General features: G+C 32.4%; 1 pseudogene; it reads left to right on the top strand.

The window, feature by feature from the left end:
- The window catches only part of LOC139483479 (RUN domain-containing protein 1-like), a 40,102-nt pseudogene extending 24,417 nt beyond the window's left edge, over positions 1 to 15,685 (top strand).
- Positions 15,686 to 19,652: the final 3,967 nt, after the last annotated feature.

Below are 19,652 nucleotides of genomic sequence, written 5' to 3'. Positions count from 1 at the left end.
AATCTCATTGGATATATAGCAGTTTGACAAACACTAATTTTGATCATCGAGAAGCTAAATATTTCCTTAACAATTGAACATGATTAAAACACTCAGCTGATTTTTACAGAGTTATCTCCCTGTAGTGCTATGTACCACCTTAAGTTGTCTGCAGTTTATTGACTTGATGTGAGGTATACACCAATGAGCTTGTAACCAAAGGACATGTAGAAGCTGAAAAAGTATATTAAGCACTAACCTGCCCAAGTTGCCTTTTGGTTGTATGCCCTACCTAGGGCCATTATGTTTTTCCGTCTATGTGTCCGTTCGTCCGTTAGTTTGTCCATCTGTCCCTCTTCAGGTTAAAGTTTTTGGTCAAGGTAGTTTTTGATGAAGTTGAAGTCCAATCAACTTCAAACTTAGTACAAATGTTCCCTATGATCATGATGATATGATATGTCTAATTTTAATGCCAAATTAGAGTTTTGACTCCAATTTCACGGTCCACTGAACATAGAAAATGATAGTGCGAGTGGGGCATCTGTGTACTATGGACACATTTTTGTTTTATATATGTTTCTTCATTTCTCTTGTAATTTGGGAAATATTGTGTTAACGATCTTTAAAAATGTTTTCTGAGTTTATTAACAACTTTTTTTTTTATTTCGACAGTTTTAAATTGTCATATAAGATACGCCATATCTCCTACTAGATATACTGTGCAGCGATTAATTTTTGCTAATTTTCACATATTTATATTAGGGAAGTCCAAAGTTTTACATATTAGTGAGGTTTTTTTCTTGCGAAAGTGGGGAAAATTAGCTAGTTTGCAGTACTTCCAAATACATTTCCCTTTTCATTTTTCATTATATTATGTTCTGTTTGTACCTTGATTATTAAATAGATAATATAAAAAAAAATATGTGGTATGATTGCCAATGAGACAACTCTCCACAAGAGACCCAATGACACAGAATTTAACAACTATAGGTCACCGTACAGCCTTCAACAATGAGCAAAGCCCATACCGCATAGTCAGCAAAAAAATGCCCTGAAATAACAAATGTAAAACAATTCAAACGAGAAAACTAACGGCCTAATTTACATATTTATTGTTATTTCAGCATGGTAAAGAATACAATGAATCGCCTGCCAGAATGTTGTCTAAGTTACTCCACTTAGATATCGTTGAAGGGAAAGCCATAACTGCCAAACAGACATTTATTTACTTGGTGCAATTAACACAGTCATCTCATCTTATATTCCACTAAAACGCACAGAAGAATCTCATTTTAAAGCTTTCATCTCACTTGCATTTAAGTAGGTAACATTAACGCATAGGAGATTCTCATTTTAAAGTTTTAACCTCACTTGCATTGAACAAATAATTTACTGTAAATTTAAGGATGTTCACTCCTCTTGTTTTTGAATGTTTGCCAGATATTCGGAATCCTCTGGTTTTATCCATGTAGTGTTATTAAATATTTTGCCCACTAACCCCTACTTTTCTTTTTATAATTTGATTACATATAGTTTAAAATGTCATCTTTGAAAATCTTATAAAAACCTTATTATACCCCACGCAACGACGTTGCGGATGGTATAATGTTTTTGACCCGTTAGTCATGTTCTTGTCATCGCAACTCCTCTGAAACCGCACAACAGAATTTCATGAAACTTTGTATATAATAAGATAATACTATGTAGATGTGCATATCGACAGGACATTACGATTGATTTTTTTTCTAGCAGTTACGCCCCTTTGAACTTTTTTGCCTCAAAATTTTACTGCAACAGTTTGTCATCGCAACTCCTCTAAAACCACACAACAGAATTTCATGAAACTTTGTAGATAATAAGAACATACTATATAGATGTGCATATCGACAGGAAATTATGATTCCATTTTTTTTTTCGTAGAGTTATTTTATTTGTCCAGTGTCAATGTGGGGGCGTGAGGTATGTGAGCCCGCTCTGACACTAAGGTTCTTTAATTTTTTTCATTGTTTTTGAAAAAAAAAGGTGTCAATGTTAAATCTGTGAAAAATCAAAAGAGAATTATTTCCTGCCAAATTTTCACTAGGTTACCGTTATATATCGAAAACAAGTACACGAACCCTTATTTTTTTCTGCTTTTGTAGTTTCTATATTTATATACTATCAATTTATAACAGTCTTTTAAAAAACTTGTTATTTTGAAGCAGAGTAGCGAACATCCTGAAGAAATGTTTGTGATGTTTTTATTATTGTCAACAGGTTTTAAAAAAATAAAGATTTGCATTTTAGATTTTGATCATTGTTAGCTCACCTGGTCTGAAACTACTTGGCCAAATAGAATCAAACTTGGCCACAATCATCATTATGGTATTTGATTTAAAAAAATGTGTTTGATGTGTTAGATGACCCCACAAAGATGGCCGATGTTGCTAGAAATGGAACATATTGGGTAAAATGCAAGTTTTGTCTATTATTTTGATGACCGTTATAAATAAAGGAAATCTGAAAAGGGTAAAATTGTTCAGAATGTTGAGCTCTACCAATTGTCCACATATGTCAAAACTGTCAGACGATTTTAAATAAGTCATATGGTTGAAATCATCAGTTGACTCCTTATTAGAGTTATTGCCCTTTGATGACGATTTGTACAATTTTTTGGCGTTTTTGTCATATATCTTAAAACTTATAATAGATAGAAAGAAACTTAAATAAACAAAAATAATCGACAAGAATAGATCTACAATTAAGACAATGGCGGAAATTGTCCAACATCTCCTATTTGGAGTTATTACCCTTAAATGACGATTTATACCAATTCATTTTGCGTTTTTTTGCCTTATATGATAGCAATTATAATAGATAGATAGAAATTTAAATAATCAAAAATGATAAGCAAGACAAGAACTACTAACAAGTCAAATTTTGTCGATATAATTAGTAGACTGTTACTCTTTATAGGAGTTATTGTCCTTAAATTAGGATTTGTTTTACCCTCTTTTGTCTTTGGCGCAAAAGCTAAATAAGATAGAGAGAAACAAAACAGACTTCAATGATCAGCAATATAAGATAAAAAAAAAAAAACAAAGAATTTTGTCATTAACTCTATTCTCGTCTACAATGTTGGAGAGTGTCCTTTGTTGAATATGCATATAGACCAAGGTGATCTCGCGACATTGACTCTTTAGAGCCTCTAGTTGTATGTAATCGATTACTTTATCAAAAGTAATTTCATTACTTTTCGATTTCTGTCAATTACATTTTACAAAATTACAAAAACTTGATAAAGTAAGTTTAACACAAATATGTTGTTCAACGTATATATATGTATAGTGGAAATTTAGAACTTGATAAAAATAGCATTTAAATAATTGTTTTCAAATTTTGAGTTGACAGTTTGTTTTCTTGATTGAAGCTCTTACTGAGGTTCGGAAATATTCCAAAATTATTGAAATTTTGGTTTTCAATATGAGTGAGTGGTGATAAAGTTCTTCAATGACATTGCATGGCTTCTGTCACTTCTCTATATTTTAGCTTATTTTCTCCATATTTTGCAAATGTTTGCATTCATACTGCCTTAACATTTTTACTTAGTGTTTTGTGTTTACTTATTTTTGACAGGTATATTTGAATATATACAGTTCATTACAATGTTAAAAGTTTCCTCTGAGAGAAATATAAAAAAGTAGAATAATTAGCTAGTTCAGCTAATTTTAAAGATATGTATAATTTATACATGCATGAATTAATCCTTTTTTGGGGGGATAACCTATCTTGATAATCTGATTAGTAAACACAAGAAGTTCGTAGAAAATTTGTTATGCTCTATTCAAAATTATAAACAATATAAAATATTATATTTTTAGTGTCAAAATTGTATACAAGTATCCATTTCTGAACATGAATTTCAATGCATAGCAATTGGTACATTGCCAAAAGGATTATGTGTACTTTTTAACTTGTTATATCATAATATAAGACGAATCAGCTGTTTATCTATTCTAGCTAAAATTTAAACTCTTTTTAAAAATTAAGCTTCTACATCAATGTAGTACAGAACTTAACATCAGACTCATTTCTTATTTTAATCTATTTCTTGTTTCAAAATAAAAGGTCTTTAAATAATTGACAAGCATTGAAGACAGTAAAATCAATTGTTTCAAAAGCTGGATATACAGTAAAATTTAGTAGGAGATCTGGTTGATCATAATGCAGCTTGAGGCAATAGATACAAATAAGGCATTTGATAAACTCTGAAGTCTTATCAATACATTCTATTTTATCTGTACTATAAAGTGATGAATACATACACATTTTCATTTAAAATATCCATAGGTTATATTTCATCAAACTATTTTACTAAAGTCAAAAGTAATCGAAATGTAATCGAAAAGTAATTAATGATTACATCATAATTTTTCCTGTAATCGATTAGATTATGATTACATATCATCGTAAATGTTTTCTATTACAGATTACTGTCGATTACTGGAAAAAATGTAATCAATTACAATCGATTACGATTACAGATTAAGATTATCCCTTACACAGTGATAAATTACTTTTACATGAACTGAGGTAGTGCAAACATTGCATTTCCTCGCACAATCTTATCCCTCTCCTGTACTGCTGCATTTCTTTATAGGAGGATATTGAAACAAGGCGTACATAATTATATAGTGGAGTAGAAGAGTTATTTAAAGACCATGAAGGACGAGAACATCTGGTGATTGACAACCAAATATTTGTCAATGCAACAGACAAAACAGATCCGGAGATCGATTTCCTAAAGAAAGCCATCTCAGATCTCACCTTTCAACATCCATGTTGGGGAAAGGAAATGTCCAATGCCTCTGTTCCTCTTGAACTTGAGATTGCTAATTTGGTTGCAAAAGGGAAACAAGTATTGTCATTGAGGAAAGTTGAAGAATTGAATTCCATCAGCAAGGTGTCCGTCTTGTCTAATGAAGAGCTCAGAGATTTTCTACAATTTCACCACTCACTTGGGGAGATAGTCTATTTTGATACCCCACAGTTGAGAGGTCATGTGATTATCAGTCCGCTACTTCTGGTCAAAGTGATGAGATCCTTTGTTACAGGTATTATATGTTATAATATCCACTTGTATACTCTCCATGGTCATCAAACACAGCCAGGTTGATATATAACATGTTAATATTCTCTATATCGACGTAGGCTTGATATTGACGACAAAATTCAAAACAATTCCAAAAACTATCAAAAATAAAGCCTTGCAGTCATAAAATTTCTAGAAAAACACAGACTTAGAAATCAACCAGTTATAATTTATTATACTGGATATGATGTTTGGAACACAAATGTTGAAGGAATACAAACAAAAGTTTTATGACAAAAAGACCTGATATTTACACTTTTTTCCACAATCACAGAAAAGAACGAAAGAATGTTTAGACAAGCTCACCAGACAATTGCCAAAATGTTCTTCTCTGAAACTACAAAAACAGTTGCAACCAAATGGTATCTCTTTTAAAGTGTGTGTGTTTTTTTTTATTCCTGTAAGTAAATCAATGTGGCTGCCATGGCTAAAAATAGAACATAAGGAATAAATGTGCAAATGGTCTCAATATCTTGAAGTATTATAAATACGGAACATATAACAAGCATGCCAAGGTCAAACATGTTCAGAATGTTAAGATCTACATACTTCCTGCCTTTATCCTATTTATCAGGTCACTCTTAGAAGGAGTTATTGTCATAAGTTGAGGATTTCGGACTTATTATCATGGTTTTGTTTTTTTTCTATGTAAACACTATATAATTTATATAAGTATACAGTGCATATGCCAAAAATAATCAGCAATATAAAATCAACAAAACAGTTAAATGACCAAAACAATTGACAACTTCAATAAAGCAGTTATTTATCTGTATTTTGAAAACTCTTTAAGTTAACTCTTCAATAATGGAGTTGTTTGTATTGTGGTAGCATGTTTGCCTTCAGTGGCAGCAACCATGAATTCGAACCCCGGCTTCAGTCAAACCAAATACATAAACATTGATATTTGCTATTTCTCTGCTAAGTACTTATCATTTGGGAGTATGAATATGACTAGTAGGCTCCGAATCAGAATAATGGGTCAAGCTAGGTTGACATGTCTTTCTGTTGACTGTAAACTTTTTAATTCAATGTCATAAAAAAAAAATACAGTGACTCTAATAAAATTAACCACCCAATTCGAAAATTAAAACAAAACACTTAACTCAAATATCATTGATAATTTACGTATGTACTTTCGTTATCTAAAAGGTTGAATTACAAAAATACCGAACTTCAAGGAAAATTCAAATTGAAAAGTCTTTTATAAAATGGCAAAATATAAAGCTTAAACACTTCAAAAGAATGGAAAACGACTGTAATATTCCTGACTTGGTACAGCCATTTTCTAATGGAGAAAATGGGGGATTAAACCTGGTTTTATACCTAGCTAAATCTCTCACTTGCATGACAGTCGCATAAAATTTCATTATATTGTCAACAATGTAATCTCTGACTATGCGTTTTATATTTCTTGATGATGAATTCTTTGATATTCATTTTTACCTTTATTGCAATCTGTTATGTTTGCTAATTTGTAAATCTATTTAGTAACATTTTTTCTTCCCTTTTCTCAATATTCTGTTGTTCGTTGTCTTCATTGTTAATTGTCATCCGTGAACTTTTACAAAAAATCTTTGGCTCTGAACCTTCTAAGGAAAACTTAATCAAACTTGGTCACAGTCATCATAAGGGTATCTAGTTTAAAAACAAGTCTAATGACCTTCGTAGCCAGCCATCCGCTATGGTCGACATGGCAAACGAAAGAACTTAGGGGTGAAATCCAAGTGTTTGGTTATTGTCATGAATATAATAAAATACGGAAAATGAATTAATCAAAAGGTTGAGATCTACTAAAAGTGGAGCGGCGAATGTTGAAAAGTCGCCTAGTTAACGAGTTTAAATTACCTAAATACCTCATGGAATTTTAATGTCTTAAATAGTCTATCGATTATTCAGCTTCAGAAAAATATTTGTCGTAAATATCAAATGTGGTACAAAATTAATGACGTTAAAAAAAGCCTTAACTGACGTTATCCAACTTGCAACGAATACCTCACTGCTGATTCGGTAGACAAATCTCATATTTACTGACAGCTTCTAAAAATAATTTGTGAACAAAATTGGTAAATACAGTTACTCTTGAATCTGATACACTATAAGGACATTTTTAAGTAGTCCTACATGTACAGCACAATGCATCTGAACATGGTACAAAATAGCACCGAAAGATCATCGTTTTTTAGCTAGCATTATTTGCACGTGCAGAATATGTGTGTTTTAAAGGGACAACAGTAAATCCGCCGTATAATTCTTCAATCGACCCGATTTACTTTTTTACGCTAATTCGTAAGAAGATAAATATTTGGCTAAATGTCTGCTTTTTATCAGGATTTCGAGTCCTGATATTTTTCACACATAAACCGACACTGTTGTGGGTTCTAATTACTACCCTTATTAGGCGATTAAGCAAAGTGTAATAAAATATTCACAAGTAAACAGAATTTGAAATCAGTATCACGTTCTTCGGTTGAAAAGGTAGCACCAGATACAAAGCCCTATTATCAAATTATTTGCTGTCTGAAAATAATGGTCATCCTCTCACAATGTGTCGATTTTTCAGAAAAATCTCTCAGGCCGGAGACTTTTTTTTTTTCCCTGATGTACAGAGAGAGAGAGAACTCTCAATAGACCAAAGTGTATTTTTTGCAAGAAACTATCTCATTTAAGGAGGCTCGCGGGTATACAATTTTCAGAAAAAAATAAACTTTTATTTTACATTACAAATTTTATTAATTACCTTCAGTAGTTGTTACTTTATCATATGGTACAAAAATTATTCCAAAAAATCAATTCGTGTTGACCCCAGTTGACTTTCAAAATGTCGATATCATTGAAAAAGCTCTAAATTATCTCCCTTTGGTTCAAAAATGCCATTTTTTGACATTAAAATTGAAATATCTTTTTTAACTCATCGGTGACCTTTATTTTTTATTGTTGTTTTCGAATAAGCTGTACATAAACTAAATAATTGTAAAACCTAAGCGATTTCTATAATTTAGTTCTTTTTTTATTTCGATATTACCGCTATCTGTCTTATTAGTTCAACAGAAAAAAAAGGACATTAACAAAAATGTATGCTTCTTTCGACGGCAGATTGTAAGCGTAAATGAACGGTGACCTCATTTTTTTATTTCATTTTTCTATTAAGGATAAGATAAAGTGCATTTATAGAAAAATATAGAGAAATCTAATATTAAATAAAAAATTTCATTTAGACCCGCGAGCCCCCTTAAAGGTGAAAACATAACATACCATTGTATCTGTTGACAGATCTAAAAGATGCTGCTGTTAGAGCATGCGACGCTAAAATGATTTATCAATTAGAGCAGGATAATTTGCTTGAAATAATGCAGTTTATAATGAGGCATGTTTAAACACAAACTTGACATATGGACAGAAATCAACTAATAAATCTACGTATGATTTAAAAGAGAAGTTGAAACTATAGACAGAGACCTTATTCGTGACAAAAAGTCTCTTGTTATGTCATCAATTTTGACAATGTACCAGTCTTTTTTACCAGATAAAATTAATATTTCCTCTAACCTCAAGGTTAAACTTGAGAACATTATGGGGCTGCTATTGTGTTCTCTGCTTAATAAGGACAAGGTTAATCTAGCATTGTATTTGCTAGCGATATTTCTATTGGAGACGCTGTTAAGGCCGCATAAAACGTCAATACATAATTCGTATTAGAAGCTTGAAGGATAACAGACGATTAATACCAGTTCCTGCCATTGTTTCGTCTTTTAAAATTGTTGTCACCGGTATTCTGCCGTTCGTTCATGCCTTGAGTGGGTGTGATTCCACTTCAAGTTTTTTTGGCATCGGTAAAAAGTCAGTATTCAACATCCTCAGAACGAAACAGAGCCGCTCCATTAATCTTGTAGCCTTAACCCAGGATGATATTGATAGTGCTGTACTTGCTGCTAGGTGTTTTTTGATGCTTTATACGACTCGAAATACGAATTTAAGAAATCGCTCAACAATTTAAATTGCTGTGACATCAATTGACTATAAATAAAGATAAAAGTCGTACAAAGCTTCCGCCATGTGAATCAGTAGTTTAATAGCACGTTAGTAGCACGTTAGTTTCTATGCTGTGTTTTGTTAACTAGCTTGTTTTTTTGTCCTCCCTTTTTTCCATGGTGTTTTTCTTCTTCGACTTTATCAAATGCTGAAAACACATCAAACGAATGGATAACAACTGGCATATATATTCATGATATTCAGGACTGTGTACAGGAATTTTGTGCTGTAGAAAATTGTGGATAGACCTGGTTTTGAAGCTAGTTAAACCTCTCATGCACTTGAATGACAGTCGCATTAAATTCCTTTAAATTAGCAACCATGTGTGAAGAAAATAAACTGACATAATAGATATAGATGTCAAAAATAGGGGAACAGCAGCCAACATTTTGTTATAATTTTAATCACTTTAAAAAAAACAAATACGTCAACAAAGAAAAAAAAAACTTATGAATAAAAGAGGGACGAAAGACACAAGAGGGACAGTCAAACTCATAGATTGAAAACAAACTGACAACGCCATGTCCAAAAATAAAAAAAACAAACAGACAAACAATAGTACAGAAGAGACAATATAGAAAACTAAAGACTAAGCAACACGAACCCCAACAAAATATTGGGATGATCTCAGGTGATCTGAAAGGGTTAGCAGATCCTGCTCCTTATGTGGCACCTGTGGTGTTGCTTTTGTTATTACAAATCCAGTAAATAGTATAATTCGGTAGGTCACATTCTTGAAAAGGGAAGGGTATTGTAGTTAGGACATACGGAACATATCCGATTTCATCTGTGAAACGGTTATTCCATAAAGAACACCATAACATGTATTTAAGATGATAAAACAAAATTCATACCTATGTATCATTGTGTATTAATTGTGAAGTTGATTCGGAAAATTGATCAACAAGGGCTTGGTAATTTTCGATGAACTTTTGCAAACAAATGACATGACATTCTTTGACATAGCCTTGGTTCATCAACTTCATGTGCAGACACTTACGACGTTTTACTAAGTCTGAGTAGCAGATGTAAACTTTTAAAACTGAATGAGTTGGAAATGTATATCCTATATTCTGACGAGGTTGGTATATTGCTACATTGTACTAAAATGGAGGAAATGAATAATTTCAAATTTAAAATTGTCTCGTTTGTCATAGATTATTTTACTGGGATCATCAACCGCTTATGTCAAATTCGAGGTTTAGGTCTAAAAGTGAGACAGAGGAAGCCGTATCTGTGTTTCTTTAATTTCTTGTTCTAGATGATATATTAATCATGTTAATGGAACCCAATCACAAAGGTTGGAATTGTTGAATTGAAAGAACATCACCAATATAATGTGAAATTAAATGATCTAGCTGGCATCTTTTATTTTCTTTTTATGGAAAGTGTCTGAACGAACTTCGTCTCATATGAAAATAAGAAGAGGTCAGCAAGGAGAGGGACACAGTTCTATCCTAAAGGAATACCGACAATTTGAAAAAGTTTACCTCCAAATTCAACAAATATGTTGTCAATATGAAACTCCAGCTTACTGATCATTTGTTCCTCTATTTAGCCTGTTTTACCTTTTTGTTCATTATAAAAAAATATGCCATTTGATATACGAAGTTATTATATAAACTTAAAGTGTATGCTTCCTTTTTGTCGAGCATTCGACTTTAATCTAAAGCGAGACATAGCGATCCTACATTCCGTCGTCGGCGTCGGCGGCGTCCACAAATATTCACTCTGTGGTTAAAGTTTTTGAAATTTTAATAACTTTCTTAAACTATCCTGGATTTCTACCAAACTTAATCAGAAGCTTGTTTATGATCATAAGATAGTATCAAGAAAGAAATTTTGTAAAAATAAAGTTCCATATTTTCTGTATTTTACTTATAAATGGACTTAGTTTTTCTGCCGGGAAATTTAACATTCACTGTGTGGTCAAAGTTTTTTAAATTCTAATAACTTTCTTAAACTATCCTGGGTTTGTACCAAATTTGGACAGAAGCTTGTTTATGATCATAAGATATTATCCAGAAGTAAATTTTGTGAAAAAATAAATCCATTTTTTCCGTATTTTACTTTTAAATGGACTTAGATTTTCTGCCAGGAAACAACACATTCACTCTGTGGTTAAACTTTTTTTAAATTTTAATAACTTTCTTATACTATTTTGGATTTGTACCAAACTTGGACAGAATCTTGTTTATGATCAAATACTAGTATCTAGAAGGAAATTTGTTTTATTCCAGTTAACATTACATTCAGTCTGCAGTTAATGTTTTTAAACATTTATTAGATTCATAAACTATCCTGGATTTTTACCAAACTTGGAAAGAATCTTCTTACAATCAAAAGATAGTATAAAAAGGAATATTTTTATTGATTTATTTCCTCAATTTTGTTGAACCTGCGATTAAAAGAAAAAGTAGGCGAGACACTGGGTTCCGCGGAACCCTTGCAATTTTTTACGTTTAATACAAATAGTGGATTATTACTTACAGATCATTTTTCACTTTTCTTCATGGGAAATGGTGGTAAAAAGTTTTGATGGAACTAAACTATGATATTTGAGATGAATCAAGTAAGAATGTTATTTAATTCCAATGCAAGACGGGAGACAAATATCAAACTGAACATTGGAATAAGTATCAGTTGTCATAGATGTTCAGTTGTATAATATTATAATTTCAGTGGTTTATTTAAAATATTTCAGGTTATTCCGGGCATTTTTACATAACAGTCATTACGAAGGTTACAGTACTTTTTATTTATTTATTTCAGATAGCATCAGAGATAATGCAGACAGAATCATACAGGATATACAAACCAGCCAGATTTTTAGATCACATGATGACCCAATTGGTGATATCAGTAGATGACATGCATGAACGACATGCTGGACAAGATGATCAGAATAAAGCATTGCTTGATATTGTTATTAAAAGGGGAGAACCCGCTTACAGTGTGTTTGTTGTTGGATTACTTATTTATGGATACGAAGACATCGCTAATGTTTTGAAATGTGATTCACACGAAATCAGTGCTAGTCCAACATCAGCATCTGCTGAAACTGAAGGTATGACTGAAGGGTTTATTATAAACACAAGCAAAGAAGGTTGTATACTGAATAATTAGTAAATCTTGTTACATATTCATTCAAAATAGACATACTGTATTTAGATTACCTTAGCCGTATTTGGCACAACTTTTTTTGAATTTTGGGTCCTCAATGCTCTTCAATAAAATTAACAGTACCAATTTTCTTGCACCAGATGCGCATTTCGACAATACATGTCTCTTCAGTGATGCTCGTGGACAAAATATTTGAAATCCAAAGCTTATATAAAAGATGAAGAGCTATAATCCAAAAGGTCCAAAAAGTATAGCCAAATCAGTGAAAGAAATCAGAGCTTTGCATGAGGGAGATACATTCCCTAAATTATAATAATTTCTATCATTTTGTAACAGCAAATTTTAATTTTAACATAAGGTTTATGACCACAAAAGGAAGGTTTGGATTGATTTTGGGAGATTTGGTCCCTACGAATTAGGGTCCAAAATTGAACTTTGTTTGATTTCATAAAAAATTGAACTATTGGGGTTCTTTGATATACCGAATCTAACCATGTATTTAGATTCTTAATTTTTTGGTCCCATTTTCAAATTGGTCTACATTAAGGTCCAAAATTAAACTTAGTTTGATTTTAACAAAAATTGAATTGTTGGGGTTCTTTGATATGCTGAATCTAAACATGTACTTAGTTTTTTTATTATGGACCCAGTTTTCAAGTTGGTCCAAATTGGGGTCCAAAATAAACTTTGTTTGATATCAACAAAAATTTATTATATGGGGTTCTTCAATATGCTGAATCTAACCATGTTTTAGATTTCTAATATTTGGGACCGGTTATCAAATTGGTCCACATTGGGGTCTAAAGGGTCCAAAATTGAACTTTTTTTTATTTCATCAAAAATTGAATTCTTGGGGTTCTTTGATATGATGAATCTAACCATGTATCTATATTTTGGATATTGGAATACCACAAAGGGATGGTAAGAATTTTCTTTGGGAGTTAAGGAATAAGGTGCCAAAAAAAGGGGGGGGGAAGGGTTTCCATGTTAATGGACAATTACTTAAGTACAAAACATAATTTAAAAGCAGTGTAAGGTTGGTAATTGCAACTCATTTTAATAGCTCACCTTAACTGCTCTTAAATTATGCATATTGGAAATTTGCCAAAAACTTTGCAAATAAATAAATTCCATTGGAAATTTGCCAAAAACTTTAGTTTAATGAACTTCATTGGAAATTTGCCTATATAAAATGTTGCATTGGAGTTATCTTTCATTGTCCAGAATAGTAGTTAAATCGACTTACATCATGACTGTATGACATTTGATATTTTATGATGTATTTAAATGAGTAGTTATTGTTGAAAACTCCATTAGAAATTTGAATTGAGATCATTTTTGGAATAAGGGAAAGGGGGAAGTGAACAAAAATTGGTGGGATTCAATTTTTCTTATTTCAGATTTCAGAAATGAAAAAGAAAATTTCTTCAAATATCGAAGGATTAATATTCAACAGCATAGTGAATTGCTCAAAAGCAAAAAAAACCACATTTTAAGTTCATTAGAAACCTATGCTGTGTCAACTATTTAATCACAATCCAAATTCAGAGCTGTATCCAGTTTGAATGTTGTGTCCATACTAGCCCCAATCGTTTAGAGTTCGACCTCTGCGGTCGTATAAAGTTGCGCCCTGCGGAACATCTGGTTATAAAAGAGGAACGAAAGATACCAAAGGGACAGTCAAACTCATAAATGTTCTGTTACAAAACTTTGAATTTTTCGAAAAACTAAGGATTTTCTTATCCCAGGAATAGATTACCTTAGTCGTATTTGGCACAACTTTTTTGGGAATTTTAGTCCTCAATGCTCTTTAACTTTGTACTTGTTTGGCTTTACAACTATTTTGATCTGAGCGTCACTGATGAGTCTTATGTGGACGAAGCGCGCGTCTGGTGTACTAAATTATAATCCTGGTACCTTTGACAACTATTTGATTCTAAAGACTATCTACCAGATCATTTGCGTCGTATTTAATTTATCATAAGTATACTACTTTTCTTGCATACAAAGTTGGTCACTATGATGAGTCTTTTATTAAAAATTTCAGTTTGTGTTAAGTTACTATGATCGTAGACATTGTGACATTGACAATAATTTTAACGCATAATCTCAATTCAATATATGCAATTTGTTTGAAAAAAAAATCTATCAATATTACATTCTATTAAGGCATTCAACTTATAAAGGAGGAATTTCAGTTTGTGTTAAGCAACTATTATCTAAGACATTATGATATTGAGTAATTATGATTGCAGACATTTTGATCAAGATTCTTTTCTACAGTTATAATGAAGTCACAATTCATTAAATACCTGTTTCTAATCCGTCAAATATGACCTCAGATGAATTTCGCTTCTTATATCCAACTGTAGAAAAGTATCGTGAAACTATATATTGCAAAGGCATAAGTGGTGGTCAACTATATCAACAAATCAAAGTGAGAGAAAATAGAATAACAAATTGACAATTAACTATAAATTGTGAATATGTAACAGTATGTTTACCAGCTCTCTTTAAAATGTCAAATGCTTATCATATGTGTTTGATAAATTCAGAGCATACATCTCAATTCAATCTATGCAATTTGTTTGAAGAAATTTAAGATCTATCAATATTACATTCTATGTAGGCATATAGCTTATTCTTGAAACATTAGATTTAAGGCAATGATGAATAAAACCGAAACAGTAGAAGTACGTACCTAAAAATGACCTACAAAATAGCCAAAACCATCTAAGGCCAACTTTTTCTGACTGAGTTGAAACTGTAGTTTCTTCATAATTCTAAAATTTATCAAAAAAAATTGAGAAAGGTTGTTATAAATCATGTCAGTACCGAAGTAATAACTATTGAGCTCATGATACCCTCGGGAACTGATAATCCAGCTGAGGTATCCATCCTGTGCTGTAAAAAAAGGAATACAGCTTGTTACAAATTGTATGTGTCCGAATTGTATTTCTGTACATGTATTTACCTTCATAAGTCATGAAAGGTCAATAGTTAAAGACAAAAATCTCTTAATATTTTGTAGGCTTATCAGACTTGAATGTTTCATTGTATAAAGTTCGACTACAGAAGAATTACCTCAAGGTTATCACTGATATACAACATGAGAGCATAGTAGATCATTTGATATGGAAAGAGGTAGTGTCAGCTGATGATGAGAAAGAGGTAGTGTCAGCTGATGATGAGAAAGAGGTAGTGTCAGCTGATGATGAGAAGAAGATACAATCGGGTAAAACACCACAGGAAAAGAACAGGAATTTAATGGACATGCTGTTGCGTAAAAATGAACAGGGATTTAATGAATTTCTCAAAGCCCTACGAAAAGACTCAGTTTATGCAGATCTAGCAGATCAAATAGAAAAGACTAACGTAACGAGCAAAGATATGGCAACCCTTCGTAAATGTTTGAAATAAAATAAATGTAATTTCTTTCAGAAAAAAACCCAACTGTACACGACAAGGTAAAGACAGCTTGGACAAACACCAGTAAACAATGAATATAAGAAGGTATAGTCAATCCAATGTTCAAAGATTTGGTCATTTAAACCATCAATGTGAATGAATCACAACATACTAGTGATAACAATCTTTTATATTATATTATGTATGTTAGTTTTTGTTTTTGTTTAAGTCCAGTGTTACTGTTGTTCTGTTGTTTTCCTCTTATACTTGATGTGTTTCCCTCAGTTCTAGTTTGTAACTCAGATTGATTTTCTCTTAATCAATGTATGACTTGTAGACAGCGTATACTACTGTTGCCTTCATTTATATTAAATATATTTCAAGTGTGAGACTAGTGTCATGCATGGCAAGGAAAAGGCTAACATTTGTACTAACCAATCTTTTTCTTAGATATAGTAGTTAAACTCAACAATGAGTACTCAATACTGGTACGTTACGTAGGTGTTGGTAATGTCTATTTACAATAAAAGATCAAAGATAAAAAAAAATAAAATACGGTGCATGCTGTACAGTTGGTGCAGGATAAAAACAAACCATCATCTAGGTAACCAGTGTCTTGAAAGCTTCGATTTTGGGAGCTTTCACTTTCGATTCCGGTAATTTATTCCAGGCTATTACTGTTCTTGGAAAGAATGAGAATTTGTAGTAATCATGTCTTGGGCTAAAGATGGTGTATGTCATGGTATTGTAGTGTCTTGATGTTCTATTTAGTGGAATGAGGTAAGTATCTGTTGGAATTGCTACTAGTCCATTTACAATTTTGTAAAATAGGCATAATCTGATGTTCACTCTTCGTTGGTAGAGAGGTATCCAGTTAAGCTTGCTTATCATGCTTGTGACACTCGATTCGTTACTGTAGTTGTTTAAAATACCGTATAGCGGGTTATTTTCGCGGGGTGCAAATTTTCGCTTATTTTCGCGGACAGAACTAAATCGCCAAAAAAAATTCCGCCAAATTGAAGGTGTACATACAAAGGTATTAATAAAAAAAATTAATCCGCCAAAATAATAACCGCCAAAATATTTCGTATACCTTGTTCAATGAAAATCGCGAAATTTTACACCCGCGAAAATAACCCGCTATACGGTATAGCGAGCTGCTCTTTTTCTTCCCGCTCTATTTTGTCAATATTTTCTTGTGTATAGGGATCCCATATGGCTGCGCTATATTCCACTTTTGGTCTTAAGTGCGTTGACAGCATTGGTTTTTGTTTGTTGCGTAGCTTTTTTTATGTTTCTGCTGAGCATCCCTTGTGCTTGGTTTGCACTGGCTACAATGTTGTTTATGTGTAGGTTCCAGCTAAGGTCATCTTTGATGGTAATTCCCAAGTATTTCGTGTCTGTGAGTGCTTCTAGTTGTTTCCCATGCATGCAATAGGGTTCATTTGTGGGGGTTTTAGATCTTGTTAGGTGCATCACGTTGCATTTGCTGACAATAAATTCCATTTTCCATTTCTGTTCCCATTTCGTCAGTGTAGTCGGATCTTTTTGAAGGATGGCTTGATCTTTAGTAGTTCAAATTAGCCGGTAGATGGTGCAATCATTAGCCAACAGACGAATTGTTGACTTTATATCATCAGTGATGTCATTAATGAAGATAAGAAAAAGGACAGGTCCAAGTACACTGCTTTGGGGTACTCCAGATGTTACTCCCACTTTGTCTGAATACTTATTTTCAAGTACAACATACTTATTTTCAAGTACAACTGCCTGTGTTCTGTTGTCTAAAAATGCTGTGATCCATTTGTGATTTTTCCTTCTTATCCCATAGTGTCTGAGCTTGTGTAGCAGGCGTGGATGGCTGACGTTATCAAATGCCTTTACAAAGTTCAGAACTATCATGTCTGTTTGTGTCTTTAAGTCCATCGTACATGTTAGATCATGTATCAGACCTATGAGTTGTGTCTCGTACGATCTCTTACTTCTAAAGCCGTGTTGGAATTCGAATAGTATTTTATTAGTTTCTAGATGTTTCATGACGTTTTTACTACGGTGTGCTCCATAAGCTGGCAAAGGATACAGGTTAATGAGACAGGCCTGTAGTTTGCTGGTTCATGGCTTGGCCCTTTCTTGTAGATTGGACAAACAAATGCGTGTTTTCCCTAGAAACATAGAAACATAGATTTATTGAACAAGAAAGTGACTGTTGCAGCTAATTCATGATGGAGTTCTTTCCTTTCAGTATTCTTGGGGTGAGCTGGTCTGGCCCACTTGCTTTGTTAGGGTTGAGTTCTTTCAGCAGCTTTTCTACTCCATTTATTGTGATGTTGATGTCATTCATGGTGTTGAAATTTTTATTTCCAATATTTGGCATTTCAGTTTTGTTGTCTTCAGTAAACACTGATTGGAACTAGTGGTTTAATGTGTTTGTTTTGTCAACTGTGTCATTTGATGTTTGTTCTCCATGTTTCAATGATGGGACTCCAGCTGTTTCTTTCCTCGTGCACTTTAAAAAAGAGAAAAATTTATTTGGAGTTGTTTTATCACCCTGTTAACAAGTCTTCATTTTAAAACATGAATCCCCTTTATGAGTTCGTTCTTCAACAGATATGATAATGATGAAACAGTAATGACATATTTTGTCGAAGAAAATAATTTTAATGGTAATTTAATAGAATCGTTGGAAACGGGTAATAACCGCAGTTTAGTAAGGCCACATAGACCTAGTGGGACATATCTATATGTTTTTGATCATTCAAAATTAAGTAAACAGACAATGTGCAGACTATTGAGCTGGTGATATATATCTTTTATAACGTAACATCCCAGCAGTGACATCAATCCGTTGATTATACAAAAACTCGTAAAATATACTTAGTTTATAATTTGTTAGTGGGAAATCACCTGCGTTCAGAAATCAATTACATTTAAGATAATATGTTTTTGCATAATTAATTAATACCATGATAAACTACTAGATTGCATTTGTTTGCCAATTGGTGGTTATCATCATTCCCTTCCTGTAAATGCATACAAGTATCCATTTATATTTTTTTTTTCCATTTACGAATGTTGAAGTATCGTAAATTTAGACAATGCAATTTACCATATAAACTTATTTACAGCTTATATTGTACCACTTTTACTTTGTTTCGTAAGCAATTATATCCAAAACTGGAAAGATTATATGCACTACTATTTTTTTTCAAAGGTCTAAACATAGGGTCGTGTGGCATATTTTCAACATTTGTATACCTCAAACTGATACAACAATTATGTACTTCCTCTCCCTTCACGTTTGGTCCCATTCAAAATTTAATTTGGCTGATATCCATGTGTATTTATACTGGTCAAGATGTGTCTCTGTGATATGAAACACAGATATCACACCTGGGAACCAGTAAGTAAACAAATCAAAATATCAATAGTATGTATATCCCAAGAAGGGCGTAGTTTGTGAAATAGCTGGAAATTTCATAATTATATACAAAATACTATATGTACTATTTTAATAAATTTTGAATTACTGACATAGTTGCAATTAGGTTATTATTAATTTCATGTCAGTCATATCTTTTTATGTTAATCTCTTAAAGGTGTTAAACATGTTAAATGGTAACTAATTCAGAGATCGAATCATGTCCGTAGGTGTTTCTGATTTGTTCGACTGTAGCTTGTTGTATATGGGGTTTATCAGACAAGATTTTTAACATGCCAGTGAAAATATGACTACATGTATTTTTCGAACAACTACACAGCTTGATGTATCAGCTTTCTTGTATTCTTAGCGTCTGCATTTAACATTATATCTACTTTCAAACTTTCTGTTCGTCTCCTGCGATGCTTCATCCATTGTTGTTATGTGTGACGTCATAACGTAGAGTAATTTCGGACCGGAACAGCTTCTAAATTTATTTAGATTGCTTTATATAACCCCTCAAAATACATATGAATAGAAATTTCGCGTCAATACACTTAA

Source organism: Mytilus edulis, chromosome 7 (genome assembly GCF_963676685.1).
Source record: "Mytilus edulis chromosome 7, xbMytEdul2.2, whole genome shotgun sequence".
NCBI lineage: Eukaryota > Metazoa > Mollusca > Bivalvia > Mytilida > Mytilidae > Mytilus > Mytilus edulis.
The sequence above is the reverse complement of the archived record's forward strand: the minus strand, read 5'-3'. Positions and strand labels throughout refer to the sequence as shown.